We start from the raw sequence: 11,794 nt of genomic DNA, 5'->3' as shown, positions 1-11,794 counted from the left end.
AATGCTGAAGAGGGTGCAAAACTCAGCAGCTCAGTCTCAGGTGTGGCATTGCCCTGTGTGTGTCACATGAATTTATTGCTTTCCAGTGAGCTGGTTGTTTGCACAGAAAAGAACATAAACCTGTGAATATAAACTATGATCCCAGTAAGACTTTACCAGTCCTTTGTGATTCATGAGAGGGCAGCATCAGCCAGAGCCAGGGTGAGGAACAGGGAAAGTGGCTGAGGATAAATCCCCTTTCATATTTCTTCTTTAGTGTCATTTATGAAAATGTGTGCGGGCAAAGTGGAGCCATGAATGGGATCTGATGAAGTCAAGGTTACAGAACGGATGTGGAGCCACCAGTCATGAATCTGGATTAATGAACCCCGGCAACAGGTAGTTAAACAAGGAGCTGACAGAGGACTGCAGTCCATCCGTTTGATATTGGGCGCTGCTGGACTGTATTTGTTCAAGGCTGTCCCCAGAAGGTCTCCCCCCAAAAAAACAAGCCATTCATCATGTGATTGTCATCAACTCAGATGACTTGTCGCTTCAAATTCTGGATCTGCTTCCACATGCTGAGGTCGTGATACTTGGTCACTCAGATGTTGAGGGACACACCTTCTCTGCCGCTGTTCTCCCAGTTTCAGGTGTGAGTTGAAATGTGTTTGTTTACAGGAAACTATACGTGCATCGGTTACACTTCATAATAATGGTACATGAGTTCTAATGACTTCATGCATGAAAAAGCATTAATTCATTCACGTAGTACTTCATGAACTATCAGTAAAGTATAAGGATTAATAGTATCTCGTGCATGACTTAATGCAGGAACAATAAATTAATGAATGCATCAATCAAGATATTTGAATCATCATGATTTCTGATTTATTAATGATGTTCATGTCTTCCTCATTGGTAAATCTGTTGTGACAGGCTAAAGAAACTGAATTGTAGTGTTGAAATCATGATGAACTAAACATGACTTCTTCATTACTTCGTCATGTTTGTGGCCCTTCCAGCCCGTTCTCACTCCGAACTTGTTGACGTTTGGACAGTGACTGTCAGCGTCTGAAGCGACGGAAAAAGCGCCCTTCAGCGAGTTTGTAGAACATACCGGGGAGAGCAGCAGCTACACGGGGTTTAGCGAGTAGTCTGTAAGGCCGAAATTCCGCATAGGGAGGTTGGTTGGGGTGGTGGATGGGTCAAGCACAGGACTTTCACCCAGGAGACCAGGGTTCGTGTCCCGTGTGTTTCCTAAAGTCGCTTTCTTCTTTAACCGTCCCGTTATTCCCGCGTGTCATGGAAGCGTAAGCCCACCCACGACCTTTTCCTAAACTCAACCGTCCCGTTCCCGCATCACAGACCTTTTCCTTAACATAACAGCGTCAAAAGGGACGCTAATAGTCCCGACCAAGCGCGTTTAGTTAAAGCGCATTATAAGATGCTAAAGGAGACTTTTAGCGTCAATAACAACGACAAAGTCACCTGACCAAGCGTCCGTATTTTACGAGATGGGAGTGAGAATCTGTTGGCCCGTTAAATATAGTGCTGACCTGCTCCATCTTTAACTTTGATACATAGGATATGATTAATGGTGGCATATGCAGCAATCATCTTTTTGACCCCTAAAATAAATTTAAAAAAGTGTCAAGACATTCCTAGTGTTCAGATACTTAGAAGTTAGTAAAAAGTAAAATTCATAAATATCCTACTTGGGTGTGCATTGTAGTGTTAATTTCGTCAGACGAGACGAGACTAAATATGTCCGTCAACGACCTTTTTTTCCATGACTAAGACGAGACGATGACGAGACTGCGCCAATGTCCAAAAACGCTGACTAAGACTAAATTAACATGCATTAATGTTGACGAAAAAAGACGAGACTAAAATGTTTGGCATAAAATAAAAACTAAGATAAAATCTCTCTTCATTTTCGTCTACAATCATCTCTATTTTTCCATCATGAGATAGAATATTCAGCTATTATTAGGGTTGGGTACCGAGACCCGGTGCTAATACGGCACCGACCAGTGCCTTAACGACCGCTATCTACCAGACCGAATAGCAACGCGGATTTCGGTGCCACTTAAATGCCTGCGCTTCTCTCTGATGCTCCTAAACGGACGTTAGAGGCAACCGAAACATCGCTGCATGGGACGCTAGTTAACACTATACTTGGCAGCAGGTAACGTTAGCCTACCGTTAGCTAGTTAACACTATACTAGACAGCAGGTAACGTTAGCCTACCGTTAGCTAGTTAACACTACACCTGACAGCAGGTAACGTTAGCCTACCGTTAGTTAGTTAACACTACACCTGACAGCAGGTAACGTTAGCCTACCGTTAGCTAGCAGCTGGATTAAACACGGTTAAAATGCTGACAGCTAAACGGTGTAAAGTTTGTCTGTATTTCACTGAAGAGGATTCCAACAGGGGGACGTACGACCGTCTGAAAAACAACACATATGTTGCGTTCACTTCAAATTTGCCTCGCCAGCCTCGTGCTGCGTTCAATGTTATTGTAAAATACCATTTTCCTATTCAGTGGTTGTTTTTGTCATTTAACAGGAATTTACTGCTGAAATAAGGCAGAGGCTCGATATTTATATAACTTTATATAATTTATTTTTAAATAACTATTTGACTGAAATGGTTATCAGAAATAATCTCAGAAATAATTTGTTATTTAAAAAAAGACTAAAATGTTTTGACTAAAACTTGACTAAGATATATTGAGTTCTCTTTTGACTAAAACTAGACTAAAATGACGAGACTTTTAGTCGATTAAAACTTGACTAAGATACCTTGAGTTCTCTTTTGACTAAAACTTGACTAAAATGACGAGACTTTTAGTCAATGAAAACTAACAAAAAAAGATATGTGAATGACTAAATATGACTAAAACTAACAAGGACATTTGGCACAAGACTAAGACTAAATTAAAAATAGATGACAAAATTAACACTAGTGCATTGTTCTCAGGCACTGCAGTTTAAGTGCCTTATGTTGTTGAATAAACCAACTACAAAAATGCATCTGCAGTATACTGTATTTTGTGCCAATGTAGTGACCTCAGTATCATTTTGCCAACCCCTCCTTTAATTCCTAATACATTAAATGTATGCATGAAGTCATGATAATTCATGTAGCATTATTATAAAGTGTTACCCATGCATCTAAGTCAATTTAGCTCAGTGCTGAGTGGAGACTTTTTTACAATAGCCATCCTCACATCGCTGAAAAGCTCGAATAATGTATGCAGCTGTTAGAAATAAGTTAACTTTGATGTTGCGCTCCTAACCCCCTTAAACAGGGGCTCAACACACAGTCTTCCCTTCAGTAATGCATCATTATCAGCAGGGCTTTAAATTAACTTCTTTGATCACCAGCCAACACGACTAGTAGATTTTAGAAGTTACCAGCCAATTAGAATTTCCACTAGCCACGTTTGTTTTTTCCTAACTAACTTTATGGTTCGTCTTCTCCTTTTCAGCATAGGTCGTAATCGATACCGCACGCTAGGCGCGTGCTGATGGTTGTACGACACGTCACAACATAATTGTTCATGGGAAATGTAGGATAAGTACTATGAGCAGTGTTGCCAGATAAAGATTACATTTCCAAGCCAAACACACACAAAACCGCTCAAATTTCTTTGGCGGAAAATAGACTAATCAGGTACGGTAATCTGTCACATCGTTTCTGCAGCCGGCCGGTTCAAACAGTCATGGTGTTATTTGCTTCTTTCATCACCGGCCAAATTGGCTAGTATCTTTTCAATGTTACCTGTCCAAAGCTCATTTTCACCTGCATTTCGCAGGTTGGCAGGTGTCAATTTAAAGTCCTGATTATCAGTTTTCTTGCCCTTGATTCATAGTTATTAATAAGCTACTATTTAGCTCTTCATTAGCATTGCATTCATCAATTGTGTTGTACTCATTCAGTGGTAACTACTTAGCATTTTGTGGGTCTTACTGTTACATGTACACATGTAACAACAGATTATTTGGCTAGCATTTAACAATTGCGCCTCATAACAGCTGCACCTACACCTGCTGTGGGTCCAGTGAAAGAACTCCTGTGCAGAACACATTTGGCAACAGAGGCTACTGGAACAACGGGAAACTTCTGCTCTATATATCTTATCCCACATTATATCAAAATAAATACATAAAATCAATAACTTTATTTGTATAGCAACTTTGAAAACAATAGCTTACAAAGTGATTTGACAGGAGAAACAAAAGCACATACAAGTCACTACACATACACAACATTGTAACAGTGAAAATAGATAGATAGATTGTTTATTGTCATTGCATATCACTACACAACGAAATTAAGATGACATCAATCACTCACTTAGCAGCATAAAGATAGAAAGATAAATAAATAGAAGATGGGGCATCTTTAAAAGACAGAAAAAAATTGAATGAATAAAATGGAATTTAAAGGTGATAGGGTAAGAAGACCATAAAAAGATGACATCACATGAAAGCAAGTCCATAAAAATGTGTTTTAAAACATCATGAACGGCTCCGTACGTTACCGTACCAAAATTTCTGCACACTAATTCATATGATATCCTACGAAATCAGGCGACCTTCGGCTGGTGTATGAGCAACATATTCTGTAGCCAGCTGGCTACAGAGCTCCGTTAGTCATATCAGCGACAGTTGCTAGTTGAGTTTAGCCGAGAAAAGGTAACAGTGAGCCGGCTACAGTGCACCGTGAGATGACGGTCCTTTCAGGGGCCATGGCAGTTGAGTTTAGGTGACAAAAACTGAGCGTCATGTGGCGATGGCAGTTGAGTTAAGGCACCAACACGACTAGTTATGTTTAGGGAAAAAGAACGTGGTGTAGATCAAAACACTCCTGAGGAACAAACACGTGCTTCCCTGGAGGAAAACTCTGCTCCCTGTGTAAAGACGCTGACACCCCAACCCGATTATCGGCCGTCGGACAGTCTGGAGAGTTCGGTGACTTGAGTCTGTTCAGTGTGTTCCGTGCTGTGGTGCTGACAGCAAAAAATACTTGGAATTAAAGTGCTTTACTTTTCGTAGCTGTACGAAAGGTTCATGAGAACAGCCTGGCTTCAGCCGAGGTGCCCTGAGAGAAGGCACAATCACCTCTGGTTTTAAACCTCGACTTTGGAACGGTTAAAAGGACCCCGGCCGGGGATCTAAGGCTGCAAACAAGCTCGTATAACAAAAGTTTGTTGATATCCTACAGTGTTCCTGTTTTCATCAGTTTTGTAAAGCTTCCACAACTACCAAGCTACTGTAAAGATTTTATCATTGCCTTAAAGCTATAGTGCATAGTTTCTGTCTTCCCCATGAGGAATTCTATGTAATGACAACCAAACTTACGGCGCGTCCACATGATACAAGCCTTCCGTGATCGCGTGCAGCCCCCACCCCTCCTCCACACAGTTGATAGTAACCAAGGAGGACACGGAGGATTTAAAAAATATGATGGACTCTTCAGAAGAGGTAATTAGCTTCACTCGATGTGTGCGAAAGTCACTAGACAACACAATTTTCTAAAAATAGCCATACTGAGAAATACAGAGAGTTTTGTGGAGCTGAAAGTCTTACATATTTAGATTTGCATCAACTAATTTGGCAGTGGCTTGAATGTAATGGATATTCATTAATATAAAAAAGTTATGAACCTACTAAAACTGATGAGCGACAGGCTCCAGAGAGAGACAGGTGGCGCAGAGCTCTGGAGACACACACTGCTGTAGGAATTTTAATGTCACATTTTCATATCTCCTCCACACATTAGAATAATAAGTTTCACCTTGAACGTCTAAAAAGTGGCCCTGCAATGTTACTTCGAATTATTAAACATTATTATTATTAACATTATTCTAAAACTTTGCAAGGCTTGTTGGCTAATATCTGTCTTCAGCATCAGTGCATCTACATGACTCCATACCTCACAGTCCAGGCTCTAATGTGTCCTCGTTACACACCGAAATAGACGCTGATCACAGCTGCATGCTGCCACTGCTGTGTAGTTTTCATGAAGTCAGTATTGCGTGGCCACAGCTCTGCAGACTGCTGCTCTACAGCGACTGCTGATGAGAAGAAGCAGGGCCAGTCAGTTTGTATTAGAGAGGAGGACAGAGCTGAGTCAGTGGCCATTAAAGAAGGAAAGGTAAGGCTGAATTTCAATACAACAAGACAGAGTTAATTCAGAGCTAAGCACGTTGAGGAGAGGAAAAGGGTGGGCTGCAGGAGAAAAATGAGGGTGAGGAGAATTGAAGGTGGATAAGGGAAGGAAAGAAGAGGAGGAGGAAGAGCAAAATAAAGAATGAGAGGTTAGAGTTTAGGGGTCAGAGTCTGCAGGCTGTCTGGTAGTAGTATTCCCTCTGTGTTTCTCACAACTGCAGTGACATTTTCTACTGCCTTTTCCATGTTATCCCTCAATGACTTTGCTGTGTGTGTGTGTGTGTGTGTTTGTTTCTGTGTGTGTGTCTGCGTATGTGTGTGTGTTTGTGTATGTGTGTGCGTGTGTGTGTGTGTGTGCGTGTGCTTGTGTGTGTGTCTGTGTGTTTGTTTCTGTGTGTTGTGTGCGTGTGTGTGTGCGCGTGTGTGTGTATGTGTGCGTGTGTTTGTGTGCGCGTGTGTGTATGTGTATGTGTGTGTGTGTGTCTGTGTGTGTGTGTGTGTGTCTGTGTGTGTGTTTCTGTGTGTGTGTGTGTGTGTGTGTGTGTGTGTATGTGTGTGTGTTTGTGTGTGTGTGTGTGTGTGTATGTGTGTGTGTTTGTGTGTGTGTGTGTCTCTGTGTGTGTGTGTGTGTGTGTGTGTGTGTGCGTGTGTGTATGTGTGTGCGTGTACGTGTGCGTGCGTTTGTGTGTGTGCTTGTGTGTGTGTGTGTGTGTGTGTGTGTGTGTGTGCCACCATCTGCTTTCTTGATGCACCGCCTCTCATCTTTGGGATGATTTGACCTCATAAGACGAAGCAGGAGGCAGAGGAGGATAGCCGGTATGAAGGAAAGGGAGGAAAGGGAGAGAAGGAAAGAGGAATTAGGACAGTAAAAGGAGATGGGGAGGATGGGGAAGGCTGGAAAAGTATAAACCTGAGGTTAGAAGGGTGAGAAGAAGGGGTGAAGGAATGAACAAAGTGTGTGAAAAAAGAAGATACCGGAGGGATGAAGAGATAGATTTGCTCAGAGAATTTAGTCTGTTTCCCTACAGTGACATTCTTAACTGCCTCTACAATTTCACCCTCTGCTGGCTTTTGGGTGGGTGTGTGTGTGTGTCTGTATGTGTTTCGTGTTCAGCTCTCAGTTTTGCAGAGCCCTGCAAGTTGTGGGTTTTTGCAAGATTGCACTGGTATTAATATTAATGCCTGGCACATAAAAAAGTGATTCTACTGATATTTGAAATGTGAAGAAACAGCCTCTTTCAAACTGGTATTTCCTCTGCGGTCCTCACACTCTCAGTCAATAAAACACTGAATCAGATTATTAAAGTAAAGGCCACAGTGGAATAATGAAGGATATAACTTTATCGGCACTGACGACGAGGCCATGTACCTCCCATGGTATGTAAGTAGCATAAGAAATGTTCTGTGCATGCCATTATTTACCCCATTTATTAATCATATAAATATTTAATTCCTTAATTAGATTAAAATAAAAGAGTCAATCAATCAGTGTCTCTATTTAGTCACGGTTACGTGCACGTCAGTAGCTTCCATTTCTCATGTGTCAAATCATACTTTGAGCCACTACTTCTGTGGGTTTTTTTATTAGGGGAGAGCTGGGATGATTGAAACACGGGACGAATGAAACATTCCAGTTTTCTCCGAGTGCAATGATGACAGACAGACTTCCTTAGGTCAAAACATAGAGCATGTTAACCTCCTTCTATCAGCCAAATATCTTCCTGTTATTTCCTTTTATCACGGAGTTACAGGCGATAAACGAGTTTTGATGGTCGAAAGTAAACATGCTTGTTTACATGGAAAGCAAAACAGGCTATAATGGCTATGTCTACGTCGGGACGATTGAAAACAGCTGTTTAAATCATCCCGACAAGGCTGTAACTCCATGTATTTGAAGTAAATGCACAAATATCTGTGTTTATGCAATAAATTATGGAGGTGAGACATGGAAAAGCAGTTTTAGAAAGATGAAAATATATTTGGGCCAACCAGGTAGGGGGTCGAGTTTTCCTATGTTATCCTGTGGAGACTGACGGGCTGTGGGTCGTTAAGGGCACTTATTTGGATATAAAAATGGCAGAATCATCCACAGTGCATGATATTTCACTAACTCCTTCTCACACGCTTCACGATGACGGCAATGAGTTGTTAACAGACATTCACGAAGACGTATAGCCCAGCAACAATCTATCTAAAATAACACCTTTTGGGAGTACCATTCATGATATGTAGTAAAAGATTGAAGTTGTGGGAAGTTTATATGGCTTAAACTGTATGTTGCATTCGTCCCCCCATGCTGTTTCAATCGTCCTGACTAGGAGGGACGAATGAAACATTACACACGTCCCACTTTTGCTGTAATAATTCCTGAACGGTTTTGTTCAAAGCTGAAAATGCAACTGTATTTGACAGATGACAGGTGTAGGTTGCTAGTGACAAAATATTAGCTTTCAGTGTGATACGATCGCTTTGTAAATTACGTTTAATTAAAAAGTGTCCCAGCTCTCCCCTATTCAATAAATTAAATTGGGCCGGAAACATCTCTGGTGAGAAATGTCAGCCTTGTGAATGAAAATAGGACCTTTATTGACGACATAAGTGTTGGCAAGTTATTTATTTTTTTTATCTTCATTTCACCACGAAAAAAAACTCATTGAGATTATAAATCTCTTTTTCAAAAGTGTCCTGTCAAAGACATGCAGCGGAACAGTCGCACATACACACAAACACAAAGTCCAGAAGACATTAAAAACACAACTAAAGCAGCAAATAGTTCCCAAAGTCAACCACAATCCTAAATACATCGGGCAAATCATCTACAGCCAGACCTGTCTGCCTCCGAGTCATTTAGCATCCTCTTCAAATTGACCAATGAGAGCAGCTCATTAAGTATCAAGGTTTCCTGTAACTTGGTCCAGGTAGTGGGAGCAGCAAACTTAAACACTGTTTTTTTCCCAGTTCAGTTCTGACCTTTGAAACAGACAGCAAGAAAAGATCCTGAGACCGAAGATTGTCCGACGAAGTCCCCGTACTATTTAGTCTGATGTAGGTCAGAATGTAAGAGGGAAGTAGACCTAAAGCACCCTAGTAAATTGAGATATGCCAGTGTTAAACCCTCCTGTTGTCCCCGGGTCAAATTTGACCCCCATTCAAAAAGTTTCTATATCAGAAATGTGGGTTTCTTTCAACCAAATTGTCAAAAAAAAATAACGTGGATGGTTCCATACAACAGTCTTCACAAGTAAAATAAATGATCAGTTCACTACTTTCATTGAATTTGGGTGTTTTATTCAATTTTATAGCATTTGAAAAATGTCGGAAAAAAGCTTAAAAAATTTGTGGAAAGTACAACGAAAAATGTCAAAAATTTGCAGGAAAAATCTATAAAAACATCTTAAGAAGTGACAAAAAAACGTTGAAAAAATGTACAAAAACATCGGGAAAAGATGACCAAAACGTTGAAAAAAAAAGTTTTAATTTAAAATTTGACCCAGAAAACAAAAAGTTGTATGGTCGACGGGAAGACAGCGCAAGGGTTAAGTCTACGTGTTGACAAAGAAGACCATCCAACATGTTCCAACCTGGTCTCACGCCAGTTCGTAAATAGTCACGTTATTTTGATTTATTGATTCGTGTACAGGTCATGATTTTCTCGTTTATTTTGTGTACAGGTCACGATTTTCAAACGTTAGCATTTCACGAACCGCCATGACACTGGGCTGCTCTGGGGGACGCAACAACGGGGAAATTAAACGCAACAACAGGGAAATTAAACGCCACACGCCGGCGAAAACAATGGGACGGACCGCCACATGGGGACTCGATCCCTGGGTGCAGGGACACGGCTCGGCCGCGGTGTCCCATCCTCCATTTTCCATTGCAGATTTAGTACCGCCTCATGCGTGAGGCGAGCGTGGCTGGACGTCATAGCGACGCCACAGGAAACTGCCGTGACCTAACGCGACACACACACAGAACGTCGAAGGTGTGTTGTTTTTGATTCTCGGCATGTGGCTGTTGCCAGAAGACACATTTAGTTTCAAAAGAAGCTGGAGGCAGCAAAACTATTTAAAAATATCGGATTTGTTCAGGACACCCCCGTCTGTCGCTAGCAATGGTGACGCAGTGATTAGTGACGATTCTCTCCGACCAATCAGTAGTCTGCAGGTTTTCACGTCACCTTTTGGTATCGCCTCAGCTCGCTTGGAACCTCGACAGAGGAGAGACTAAAAAAAGTACCTGTTAGCAGGTACCAGGGACTTTTTTTCATAATGGAAAAACTAAAAAGGCGAGTAGAGTCGAGGCGAGTCAAGCAGGTACCATGTAATGGAAAAACGCCATTAATGTATAGAATTGAGTTGCTTAATAAACTGGGCCTACAATAACATGTAGGGTGGCCTAAAGCCTTTATACATACTTTTTTATGGTGCCCTACAATACTAAGCTACTATTTACATAATCATATATCATCATGTTTTAATGTCAAACAGACGTGGAAGGCACAGTGAATCCATTAGCTTAACTGTATCTGTGGATGGCTCCCATAGTGGCTTCCTTACCTATAGGCCAGTAAGCATATCATCAATGTTGTTGTGTTGTGTTTTGTTTTTTTTTGCAAATATGTTGGACGTATTTTAATTTAGGGGGTGGGAAACCCCCTGCAGTAACTCTGAGGACCCCCCCAGGGGTAGCAGACCCCACGTTGAAGATCCCTGAATTAGAGTAATTGAAAATACCACCGAACCTGACAACAGTATTTCCAAAAGAATATAAAGGATGAGACAAGATATACTCTGGAATAACGCCTGCAGCTTAATGAAAAAAATAATCAGCATTCGACTCAGGAGTGAGTTCTATCATCTGCTACTGATGTTTATTCAAGATTCAAAATCCTTTATTAATCCCACAATGGGGAAATTCACACTTTTGCAGCAGCAAGTGATAGGGGGGAAAGTACAAGACACAGATAAACAAACAATGTATAAATATAAGTAAAGAGAATAAATAGTAAAATGTATTTACAGTATTGCACAGTCACATTTTTTATTGCATATGGTTTATCACTTCTGGTGTGAGTGTGTTTTGTCCATGTGGTCTATTTTAGAGTTTTAGAGGACATTTAGTCCCATCCAGTATATCACATTATGACATGGGTCAATAGTAAAGTAAGCTTTAAGTAAGTAAATTTTGTCCCCAGCGTACCAAGCAACAAAACAAATTGAATTTCTGTAAAGTGCGTTATCAACACAGAGATAAGACGCTTGAAGCTCTTCCAAAAGATTACATTCAAGGCAGACGACAAATGTGCGTCATACTGGTCTACTCTGGAGCTATGCCACCTACACTCCTCTGCTCCACAACCAGCACCAGCATCGTTCTGACAGGAAGTAGGAAGTCTCTTTGGTGTGAAGTACATGGTTTGTCACTTTAATGTGTTATGTGGTGTAAAGGCTGTGTTCTGAAGGGCCTCTTATGTGTTCAGTCTGGGCGATTTAGGATTTTCAAATCGCAAGAGTTTTACTATCCATGCATCTGGAATCTCTTTGTACTAAAGCTTCTATTCCATCAGCTGTTTTAAGAACAATGCATTAAGAAGGATGTGACTAACAAGCTATGACAGGAGATGTTCA

The 11,794-nt window shown here is 41.0% G+C and overlaps 1 long non-coding RNA gene across 1 annotated transcript; it reads right to left on the bottom strand.

The window, feature by feature from the left end:
- Positions 1-2,861: 2,861 nt before the first annotated feature.
- On the bottom strand, positions 2,862-8,897 carry LOC116044907. Its single transcript, XR_004103775.2, has 3 exons — positions 8,885-8,897; positions 4,032-4,037; positions 2,862-2,949 (listed from the first exon to the last, which is right to left on the bottom strand). It is a non-coding gene; the product is annotated as an uncharacterized LOC116044907 (long non-coding RNA).
- Between the last annotated feature and the right edge of the window lie 2,897 nt (positions 8,898-11,794).

This window comes from Sander lucioperca, chromosome 9 (assembly GCF_008315115.2).
Source record: "Sander lucioperca isolate FBNREF2018 chromosome 9, SLUC_FBN_1.2, whole genome shotgun sequence".
NCBI classification, from domain to species: Eukaryota; Metazoa; Chordata; class Actinopteri; order Perciformes; family Percidae; genus Sander; species Sander lucioperca.
This window is presented reverse-complemented; position numbering and strand designations above follow the sequence as displayed.